The sequence below is a fragment of the Panulirus ornatus genome, chromosome 41 (genome assembly GCF_036320965.1).
Source record: "Panulirus ornatus isolate Po-2019 chromosome 41, ASM3632096v1, whole genome shotgun sequence".
In the NCBI taxonomy this organism is placed as follows: Eukaryota; Metazoa; Arthropoda; class Malacostraca; order Decapoda; family Palinuridae; genus Panulirus; species Panulirus ornatus.
In genome coordinates this window covers 6,834,276-6,844,623 of record NC_092264.1, presented here as the reverse complement: position 1 = coordinate 6,844,623, position 10,348 = coordinate 6,834,276, and the positions used below count along the sequence as shown (strand labels likewise).

The window sequence follows — 10,348 nt, the reverse complement described above, 5'->3', positions numbered from 1 at the left end:
AGGTGGATTTACTGACCTGAACACTGACCTTGTCTGTGGTATGTACATCCTGAGAATCTGCTCATGTCAGTCCCTTGAGCACGACTTTACAACCCCTGAGTACGACTGTACGACCACGATCATACGACTCTTGGTTATGATGACTTTGCCCTAACCTGACCTGACCTGACCTTTAAGAGTCACGTCAAAGACCCTGTGATTTGCTAATGATTAGCTGCTTATCAGTAGGTGAAGTTGATTTCATGCAGCTGTGATATATTAATTAATCTGAAACAGAAAAATATCACTAATTAACATAATTTGCTTCAGCGATTACCAAAGCATTTGCCTGAGTGATTACATCAATGTCTTATATTGACTAACACGTGATGTATAGGTAAAGGTTCAGTCTCAGACACCCTTGCCTCGCGTCTCTAATTAACTACTGCGATAATTAGGTATGGGAGGGAGTTTAACTTACCCTTCAAGCAGCAGGTGTTACTGCTGTGTGCTGTGTTCGTGCAGCAGTATGTTTAAGTCATAAATTCGTGCTGTTATTTTATAACGTCATAACACTGAGGTTTGAGACGGGAACTGATTCAAAATATCGTACAAAAAAAAAAATCTTCATAGACTTAACCAAATTCTGATTAATTTACTCTACAAAAAGGTTGATATTGCAACGATTAGTTGTGGATTCCTTATATATCCTCAGAGGTAATGATAAATCTTCGTAGGTCTTAAGGACATCATAGGTCATATCCCTGGAGAAGGAGCCAAATATCATGTGCTTTAGTCGCAGGAATCTGCCTTGAAGGAAGAAGCTCCATTCTAACGGGTTTTCACTCTCCCTGGGCCACCAGTCTGTGTTGACGCACCATCAGCGTCACCACCACCTCCAGAATCAGCGACCTCTTATTGGGTAAAAGGAATTAGCCAAGTGTTTGGAGAACGCTGGTTCGTTGTGTGGACAATGGCCTCTTGGGGATCTCAAACACAGGGTACCTTTACAAATACATTTGGTTTCAGCTGAGTTTTGTAAACTTGGGAATAATGTTGGGTTGTGGTTCTGTCTTCAGTACACACACACACTCACTAACGCCCAAATATATATATATATATATATATATATATATATATATATATATATATATATATATATATATATATATATATATATATATATAAAATTTCTGGCATTATTTGTAAAATACATGAGCTTCTATATTCATAATTAGGTTGGAATATTTGTAGAAATATATATACATATCTGAAATCTGGCTTTCAAGCTTATTGATTTGGGGTAAATCTAATTGAAGGCGATTCTTCACTCGGCATTTTGATCAAGCTGCTGTTTACTCCCGGATGAGAGATGATGAATGATATTCCCCCGAGTTTGTGAGTCCTGTTCAATCTATCTGTTGTACATAACAGTGCGGTCGTCGTCCACCCTCCATCATCACAGTGCAAACGACTTTGTGGTCACTTGCGCACGCGAGGGTTCGCATGTTATTGACTGTGACCAAGGGGGAGCTTAAAGTCCAGGGACACTATGGGCCTCGGGTAAGGCTCGTCGCCCCTGATCACGAGTGTTGGACTGGTAGATAAAGTCTTATAGATCATTTAGAGAGCTGCTCCCGAGGTGTTGCGAGTATTCCTGGAAAAAACCTTTTGACACCTAGTGTCTGAGGTATACAGCTTCCTAAGTTGTGTCAAAATTTCCAATTGTCTTTGTCTAAAATTCTGTGTCCTCTGTGACGTCTTGGAGTAAGATCTTATTTTGAACACAAGACGAACAGCATATTGCAAGCTTTGAAACTCCAGAAATACATGGAATTGCAGAAGTACATGCAAGCTGCTTCACACTATTTTATATTTTTTCTATATGGGTAGCCGGTGCCAAGTTATGGCATTGGAAAATCACTGCTTAGGCTGTTATGTTTTCTGTATAGTTGTTATGATTTACTACTGTAAATGCTCTTTGTGTTTTCCTTCTTATAATCTTTCTCCCTCTAAGATTTGTGTCTACAAACACTCGCCGGACCCTGATTAATTTCTTCATCGTTTTTCTCTCACTTTACATCTTTCACTCGAGATGGCCTGTGCCTAGAACATGTTTTCCTCTCCCATGTCATTCACTATATGTCAAGGATAAGATAAGGAGAGTATTTTACTGTGTTCAGCTGAGATTTTTAGATGTAAGGCGGTATAGAGAGTTGAGGCAGGACATGTTAGAGTCACGCCGCTCAGGGAAGGCTGGGAACCATCGGTTTACAGCCGTGGTAGAGTGATGTTCCATGAACCCCGCGGGGAACTCACGAAGCTCCTGCTTAGCTCGCTGGAACACAGGGGATTTGAAGCAGCCTTTTTTTTCCTAAGGATCCACACGTAATGAACTGCATGCGAAGCTGTGGGAGTCGAAATGGGTTTTTGCTTGAATAGTGAAGTCATTTTCGATGTGTGTCTTCTATAGGGTTTGCTTTTCCTAGTTGGGCCCACCCCGTTGCACAGAACCTCCTTGGAATTCTTAACTGTCTATAGGGAAGGATAACACACATCTGTTCCATTTCTTAAGATGTATATCCAGTAAACAAAGAAAATAATACGAAGAAGCTATTTATCTTCGTAATGAGATACCTGACAATAATTACACTTCACTGCTGTCATTATGAGTCTGATCTGGAATGAGAGGAGTTCTAAACATCCATATTCCCATTCCTACCATTATTCCCTCCCTCAATTAGTCAAAAGACCCATTGTGATTCGTATGTCACCATCCTTTTTTAGAGCCATTCCCACATGATTCCCTTTTAAGGTCCGCCATCCATTCTAAACATGATTCCAATTCCCATCTTAATTCCCATTCGCGCCTTACATTCCTGGACCCCCTGTCGGCGCCCCGCGTATCGACTGGGAATGACGCTGTAAAGATCGGTAAAAGGCCTGTTGGCTTCGCAACAAGGTCCCTGAAGAGGAAGTGTTAGGCCAGGATCACAAGGGGTTACGGGTCACCTAGTACATGTTTCCCCTGTTACTTAGTCGTAAGGAATTTACTAGGAATTAAGATGAATATTGTCACTCGAGGACATTGTGTTGCCGGAGTTATTTGATGTTAGTAATTGTTACTGTCAGACGCTTTTCCTTATTTCTTTTCTTCCTCCTTCCTTTCTCCATGTTTCCCCAGCAATCTCTTTGTCTAATTTTTTTTTTGTAATTCTTCTTATCTCTGCTTTATTTGTGTTGTCTTTTTTCTTTAATCTCTCTCTCTCTCTCTCTCTCTCTCTCTCTCTCTCTCTCTCTCTCTCTCTCTCTCTCTCTCTCTCTCTCTCTCGTAGTAAGTCTCATTTACATTATAAAACAATTGTTAATCACCAGCCTTTATGTTCAACATCCACAAAAATACATTTTCTTTTTTCAGCGCATTCAATCCGTAGGGAGATGAGCTGTCAAGGAAATTTATAAAGCCTCCTTTCTCTCAAGTAAAGAAGAGGATTTACATCACAACACGTTAGCTGTACATAAGGAAACAAGTAATGCCAACATGTACATAAGGAAACAAGTAATGCCAACATGTACATAAGGAAACAAGTAATGCCAACATGTACATAAGGAAACAAGTAATGCCAACATGTACATAAGGAAACAAGTAATGCCAACATGTACATAAGGAAACAAGTAATGCCAACATGTACATAAGGAAACAAGTAATGCCAACATGTACACAAGGAAACAAGTGGATCATCAACAGGAAACTAACACATAAGAATTAAGGTTAGTAAGGATGTTTACATTTGTAAACTGGAGGCCAGGAGGACACGCTAATCAAAACCATTGTTTCCAGATAGAGATGAAAACTGGAACGTGTTACTACCATAACCGAGGAAAACCAAAGTAACATGTGACAGTTGACACTCCAGGAACGGTAAACTAAGATACGTATCTGAAACATGAAGGAATATGGGAGCACACGACAACATGAGGACCGTGACGCCGGTGTATACCACGGCAAAAACGACATCAGAATAAGATGTGAGCTCTTGGCAACTGTGCCACCTATGGCAACTAAGATGCTGGAGGAATTAACAAGTAATCTCATAGCAGATCAAACAATGGCAACCATGATATAAGTAGCGCATGACTACTAAGTAATGGAGTATGGCAGATATGGCAACTAAGAGGTGGAGCCGTGACGAACCAACAGATGACATCTTGCAGTATAATAGCAACAAACGAACATAACACAAAAGGCACTTGGGCACAGAGATAGCAACTAACTGGTAAGACAGAAACAAACAGAAAATACGTGAAAACTTTGAAAGCAGAAGTAATCAGACACGCAACTTGGCAACTGTGGCGAAGGGAACAGCTACCTCAGCTGATGAAACAAGTGTGACACACTTACTGCCCTCCCCAGCTGTGCAAACAAGCGACCAAAATAAAGTTGACTGTACAGACCTTAGTCATCCCTGCGGAGGACCAACCTCACCTGGGCATCTCCTCCTTACTAAGTTGATAATAAGACTCTCAGAGTCTATGTTGAGAGTCATCCAACGTGTCTAATATATCAAAATCTATACTCGATATGTGTCATTGACGAAGAACAAGGCTTTACGACAATATAAATGAAATAAGATATATATATATATATATATATATATATATATATATATATATATATATATATATATATATATATATATATATATATATATATAATACATATATATATATGAAATATGTGTGTGTGTGTTGTAAATAGCTAGAATTATTATAGAATATTTGGAATCCTATTCCAAGAGGAAGGTTGCAGCACTCCCCGCTAAGAAGAAAAGTGAATCATGAAAAATCCCATTTCAAAAGATCAAATACTAATGTTCTTTTAATCTACATACGTTTTAAAATCATATACATTTACTACACTGCGAGTGAGTCCTGCCTGAAGGATCCTGTTTGGATGCAGTTCTTGAAAGGAGAGGCAGGTCCCCAGGGCAGCCTTGGGACGACCTCTCTAGGAGCTGGCTCCTCCGGCTGCACACAGCCTTAGCTTTTAGTGGTGCGTCGTGGATGAATAGGCTCCTCCATGTCTCTAAAAGCCTCGGAAACATTTTCGATAGACGGACAATGGAACCCACATATGGGAATGTGATGTTCTCTATATTAGACACTTTATTTCTAAAATCTTCACTCACGATGCTTTGATGAAGTCAATTAAAACTGTGAGGAGTTAGACGAAAACTAAGCTAGTCTGGAGGTTATTACCGTAGCAGCTCAGGGTAGAAGGTATTTATTCATTCCCCTCTGAGGCAAGAAAGTCAATCTTTCTATTACGTAAATGGCTCGACTTTTGCATGTCTTGCCTTTTCCATTTTCTCGACTTCAGATTATTTTGATCAGTTTAATGACGTAGATTGCGGCCGTTTACTGATAAACATATCTAATGTATTGAACTTCTGAACAATGTTGTTTATGATTCATTAACTGTTTACGATACTTTTAAAGGAAGTTTGATTTTCTGATTTTCGGATATCATTTCGCTTAATATGTATGCACATATATAACTTTTTTCTTATTGATTAATTTCTATATTCATGCAAGCATTCTCTCTCGGAGACCATCCAACATATTAAGAATACATTCACTGAATGTATATGCGAAAGAATTGTGTCTAAAGAGGTACAGAACACTGCACCCATCTTGAGAGGTCAAGTGTAAATGCTACAGAATAAGCGTCATCCTAGACACAAATCCCTTCATGTATACACTTTGTAACTTTAATCTACAGTTTCCCCGGCAGGATATTTAACAGCTATGCATCTGAAATTTACACTTTACTGTAACTCGCTCGTAAGAGAAAAGTGGCGACAAACAAGCCCGAGCTGTCGTGATATTCCTGCCTGCATCTTAACTCACTCCCTGACGCTGTGTTTTTTCTATTTATGACACAACTGTGTCATGAGAGCTCGTCATGAAGTGTAAATAATTCAAGTAACAACTTGACTCCTTTCATTTTCCGAGGAGAAGGTAGTGTCCCTTCAAAGGAAGCGTTAAATAAGAACTTGTCTTTCATTTTTCACGAAGGTGACGGTGGCGCTCTAAGGAACTGAGTGAGAGACGAAGAGAGATGTATCCGGCCGGGAGAGACTGACTCTGCGGGCTTGAAAAGCGGTGCTGAGAAAGTGGACCTGAAGCGCTGAGACGGCTCGGAATACGGAGAAATGCGCCGGCAGGATATATGTGGCGCGGGGAGTGGCGGCAGCCCGGGTGAAGTGCACTTTTGAGACTAGGCAGACAAAGGCTCGGCGTCGGGGGGAGTTCGCCACTCAACAGCGGCTTAAAGGGAAAAGCAAAGACGTGGAATTACTATATGATGTACGTTCGCTGGCCACCGAAACACGTATTGAGTAACACACACACACACACACACACACACACACACACACACACACACACCATGTTAAGAGCACAAGCGTCATTAGATAATACTGTGGTAATATCATAATACCTAAAGAGCTAATCTTTTTCGTGGTCTTCAAGGATTTACCTTGTGAGAAGATATTTACGATGATTGGTACACGATCATTGTGTCATGTCTGATGTCAGTGCGAGGAAAGATAACAGATAATGATCAAGAACCAAGAAGGAAGATAGAAACAGATTCACTATATGTTATAGAGTAGGAAATTTAGGTGAGAAGAGAATCCTGTTATAAGAAGAATAATGAAGATCCCAAGAATTTGAGGCTATCCTGGGAGAGTAGCGAGGAAGTGGCTGTTGGAAATGTTTTTACGAGACGAAGAGCCTGCCGGGGCAGGAGATGGGCGGTCACTGAGACGTCTGAGTGGGCTGGAACGGAACTGATTGACGGCTCTAAAGATTTATGTCTGGGAGAAGTGACCCAGGCGATCACATGACGACTGCTGAAGATATGTAGATTGTCCTGTGGAAAATAAGGCAGACCCAGTCGTCAGACTCTGGAACTGGTGACATCCACAGAAATCAGATTGGATGAGGCGAGAAAAGAGACATATGTAATCATTTTGTACGTTGAATATTTCACGCATATTTGTTATGAACTCTTCCTTCTATGCATTGTCACTGATCAACTTTCTAATTACTCACTCTAGTGGACGCGTTGTATGATTGTAACTAGCATATTGCATTGCCTATTTATCTTAATTGATTTATTGCAAATGTGAATTTAGCTGATCATATCATCATCGTCACTCATGTACTGTACCCATTCCCTGGAGTGGCTGGCCTCGTGGATGCAACACATGTTTCAGTACATGTTTGTAGGATCATTCCACCAAGTCGAGAAGATCCATCCTAACTTTTAGAGGCTGCAGTAATGCCAGAGGCCATCCTAGTGTATGACACATTAGTTCAAGAGCAAATGTTCAGATAATATACCATTAAACCATTCGCAAATTATGAAAACCGCTCTCAGGAGAATGCAGGTATTCGCTTCTTAGATTGTTTTATGATGGCTGGAAAGGATACTGCCAAAGTTCAGTAATATGTTAAGATGCAAGGAGAGCCAATATCTCAAGCTGTGTCCCTCATGTATGATACCACTACATCTAGTGAACACACCCTCGTGTAAGTGGAGGATGATTAATAACAGAACAGTGGATTAATGTTAACTCGTATCTTTGGAGGCAACACGACACCTTGTAGAGGTCTTGAACACAGATATCTCCTTGAATCATCCAGAATGTGGTAGTTGCTTTTAGATAGTTAAAAAAAAAAAAGAAAGCCCATCGCAGGCAGTGCATGTAAGAATTCAAATTTTGGTGCCCAATTATCATGATCTGAACGCTGGTAACATCACCAGAATTATGTCTTTAAATTTTAGTTCAGCAGAAATTCTCGGAGAGCATTGCCAACGAGGAGAGAACGGAATCAGGGAGATAACTAACGTTCTTTACTCAGAATGAGTAAAATTCCTCGAGTGGTGAATAGTTACGAGTAAATACAGATATAAGAGGCACCACAGCATATTCCCACCTAATCAACATCAACATCAGCAAAATATAAACATTTCCAGAGGCACGACCATCAGAGTAAACATATTTCTCAGTAAAGAACAAGACTAACAGCTTCCTTCATCCTTCGCTCCCGACCCTGAAAGGTTGACCACTAGAGCTACCAAAGCTCGTTGGTATTTTTCCTCCTTACCTTCGTTAGTGGGTTTGAAATTAGTGGAGGTTATCTCACTCCCACCGCACAAAAGGAAACTTATCTCGAGCCAGATAACGAGGGACGCGCGAGCAACAAGAAGTGTGACAGGTGCTTGTCCCTTCCCCTCTGCTGATGGAGCTGAGAAGTTTCTCTAACAAGGAGAGAGAGAAAGAAAGATGGGAAAAAGACAGAGAGAAAAAAGAGAGAACGTGAAACCCTTGGCAGGAGAAATTAGGAGGCCGAGTAACTGGAGGAATTTATAGGTTCGACAATAAATTCCAGAAACAAATTATGGATGGTTGAGAGAAAGTGTGAGGCGTGTTCGGGGTGGTGTATAACACAAGAGCGATATCTACGTCCTTGTAATTGAATGCAAAAGAAAAGATAAGCAATATATAGATAAAGATGAGAACATGGTGAATAGTGGATTAGATATATCATGGCTGGAGCAAATGTTGTCCTATATAAAGCCTCTGGCAGGAAAACATGTCTGTAAGGGTTGGACGTGCTTAAAGATGTGCTGTTAGTGACGACTGTATGACCCTTGGGCACGGCAGTACAATCCGTCTGCTTAATGATCCGGTCTCTCACATGACCATTATGGGTCAGGTTGAAGTCTGGGCTGTCATGTACAAGAATCGTACCGTGATGCTCCAGGGTCGTAGCGTCATGCCCACGGGTCGCACGACCGCACTCGGGGCCATGCCATCGTGTTCTAGAGCCGTGCCTTCGTGATCAAGGGCCGTACCGTGTTTCTTGAGAGCCGTCATGGATATGACTCGCGGACGATACCATTGTACAGCCAACATTTTACCAAATTCTAGATCTTCCATTGATGGACTTCTTGGCCGAAAGAAACTCAGTCAGACATCACTGGCGTTAAGGAAATGTTGTCCAATTTTGATGTGAAGTGTTTTAGTGTGAGGGTTTAGGGGGAATGTGTATCTATAATTATATTTGGTATGGTTAAGTTTCCCACTAGACAACTGATGTAAGTTTTAATGGTGGTAACTGAAGGCCGAGAGAGAGTTTAGTTTGTTCTTTATATATATATATATATATATATATATATATATATATATATATATATATATATATATATATATAATATTAGTTTTGTGTTTGTTTATAAAGGAAACGGGTTGATTTAGGTCAAATAAGTCACTAATATCACTCGAGATGAATGGCGGAAATTCTCTCTCTCTCTCTCTCTCTCTCTCTCTCTCTCTCTCTCTCTCTCTCTCTCTCTCTCTCTCTCTCTCTCCTCCCACCCAGGCTTCCCCAGGTCCCGCTGCTGTATACAGACAAGGCAGGATAAATGGAACGCTGAAGATAAACGATACTCAGGAGAGTAGGGGCATAAGTGCCTCACTACATCGTCTGTCGTTTGTGCATTTCTGATGTTTTTCATCAGTGTACCGTTGCCACTACAAGGTTGGCCATGTCTGTTCTTCAGCGTATTGAAGACATCGTAAGTCTGAGATCACAATGATCGTCAGCTGGATCCTGCTATAGTTATCTCAATGGCTCATGCGATGGCTAATTAGTTTGACAGTGCTACACCCATTCGATGGAAACTCTTGTGTCGGGTTATCGTAGAGATAAGGTGTCGAAGTTAGCACTACCGTAGATAGTGGACGTAGAGAGAGAGAGAGAGAGAGAGAGAGAGAGAGAGAGAGAGAGAGAGAGAGAGAGAGAGAGAGACCTTTATGTTGGGTCGTTGTTGTACTGGCCTAGAAAACATGCTGTTCTGAATATTTTCCTGTGAGCGGCGGCCATACGTGGGAAGACTTGATGTATTGTCTTGTGCGAGCGAGGACGTAAAGATATTACCCGGTCTACTGGTCATACCGGAACCCAGCCCCGCGCCTCCCTTCCCGTACCACCCTCCCCACGCCTTCCACGCCATGCCTTTCTCCCCACGCCTCTCTCTGTCTCTCTCTTCCCACGCCTTCTACGCCTTGCCTCCCTCCCCACACCTTCGACCTAGAGCCTTCCTCCGCACATTTCTCTCCCCATGCCATCCTCCCTCACCCTCGATCCCCACGGCTCCCTTCCTACCTTGCGCCCTGGCCAAGGGAGAATATTGCTCTATAAAGGTGAATATTGTTTCGGTTGACGATATTGAACACTGTGTTAGTTAAAATACCAGAGTGTTTTGCATCAGGGAATATACGTAATTATTTCG

At 41.4% G+C, this 10,348-nt stretch overlaps 1 protein-coding gene across 1 annotated transcript in view; it reads left to right on the top strand.

Moving 5' to 3' along the window:
* The window catches only part of sav (scaffold protein salvador), a 1,023,444-nt gene that overhangs the window by 394,362 nt on the left and 618,734 nt on the right, over window positions 1-10,348 (top strand). Inside the window, exon 6 of the mRNA XM_071685935.1 lies at window positions 3,398-3,750. The gene's annotated coding sequence lies outside the window, so the exon portion shown is untranslated. The remainder of the gene's footprint in view (window positions 1-3,397; window positions 3,751-10,348) is intronic.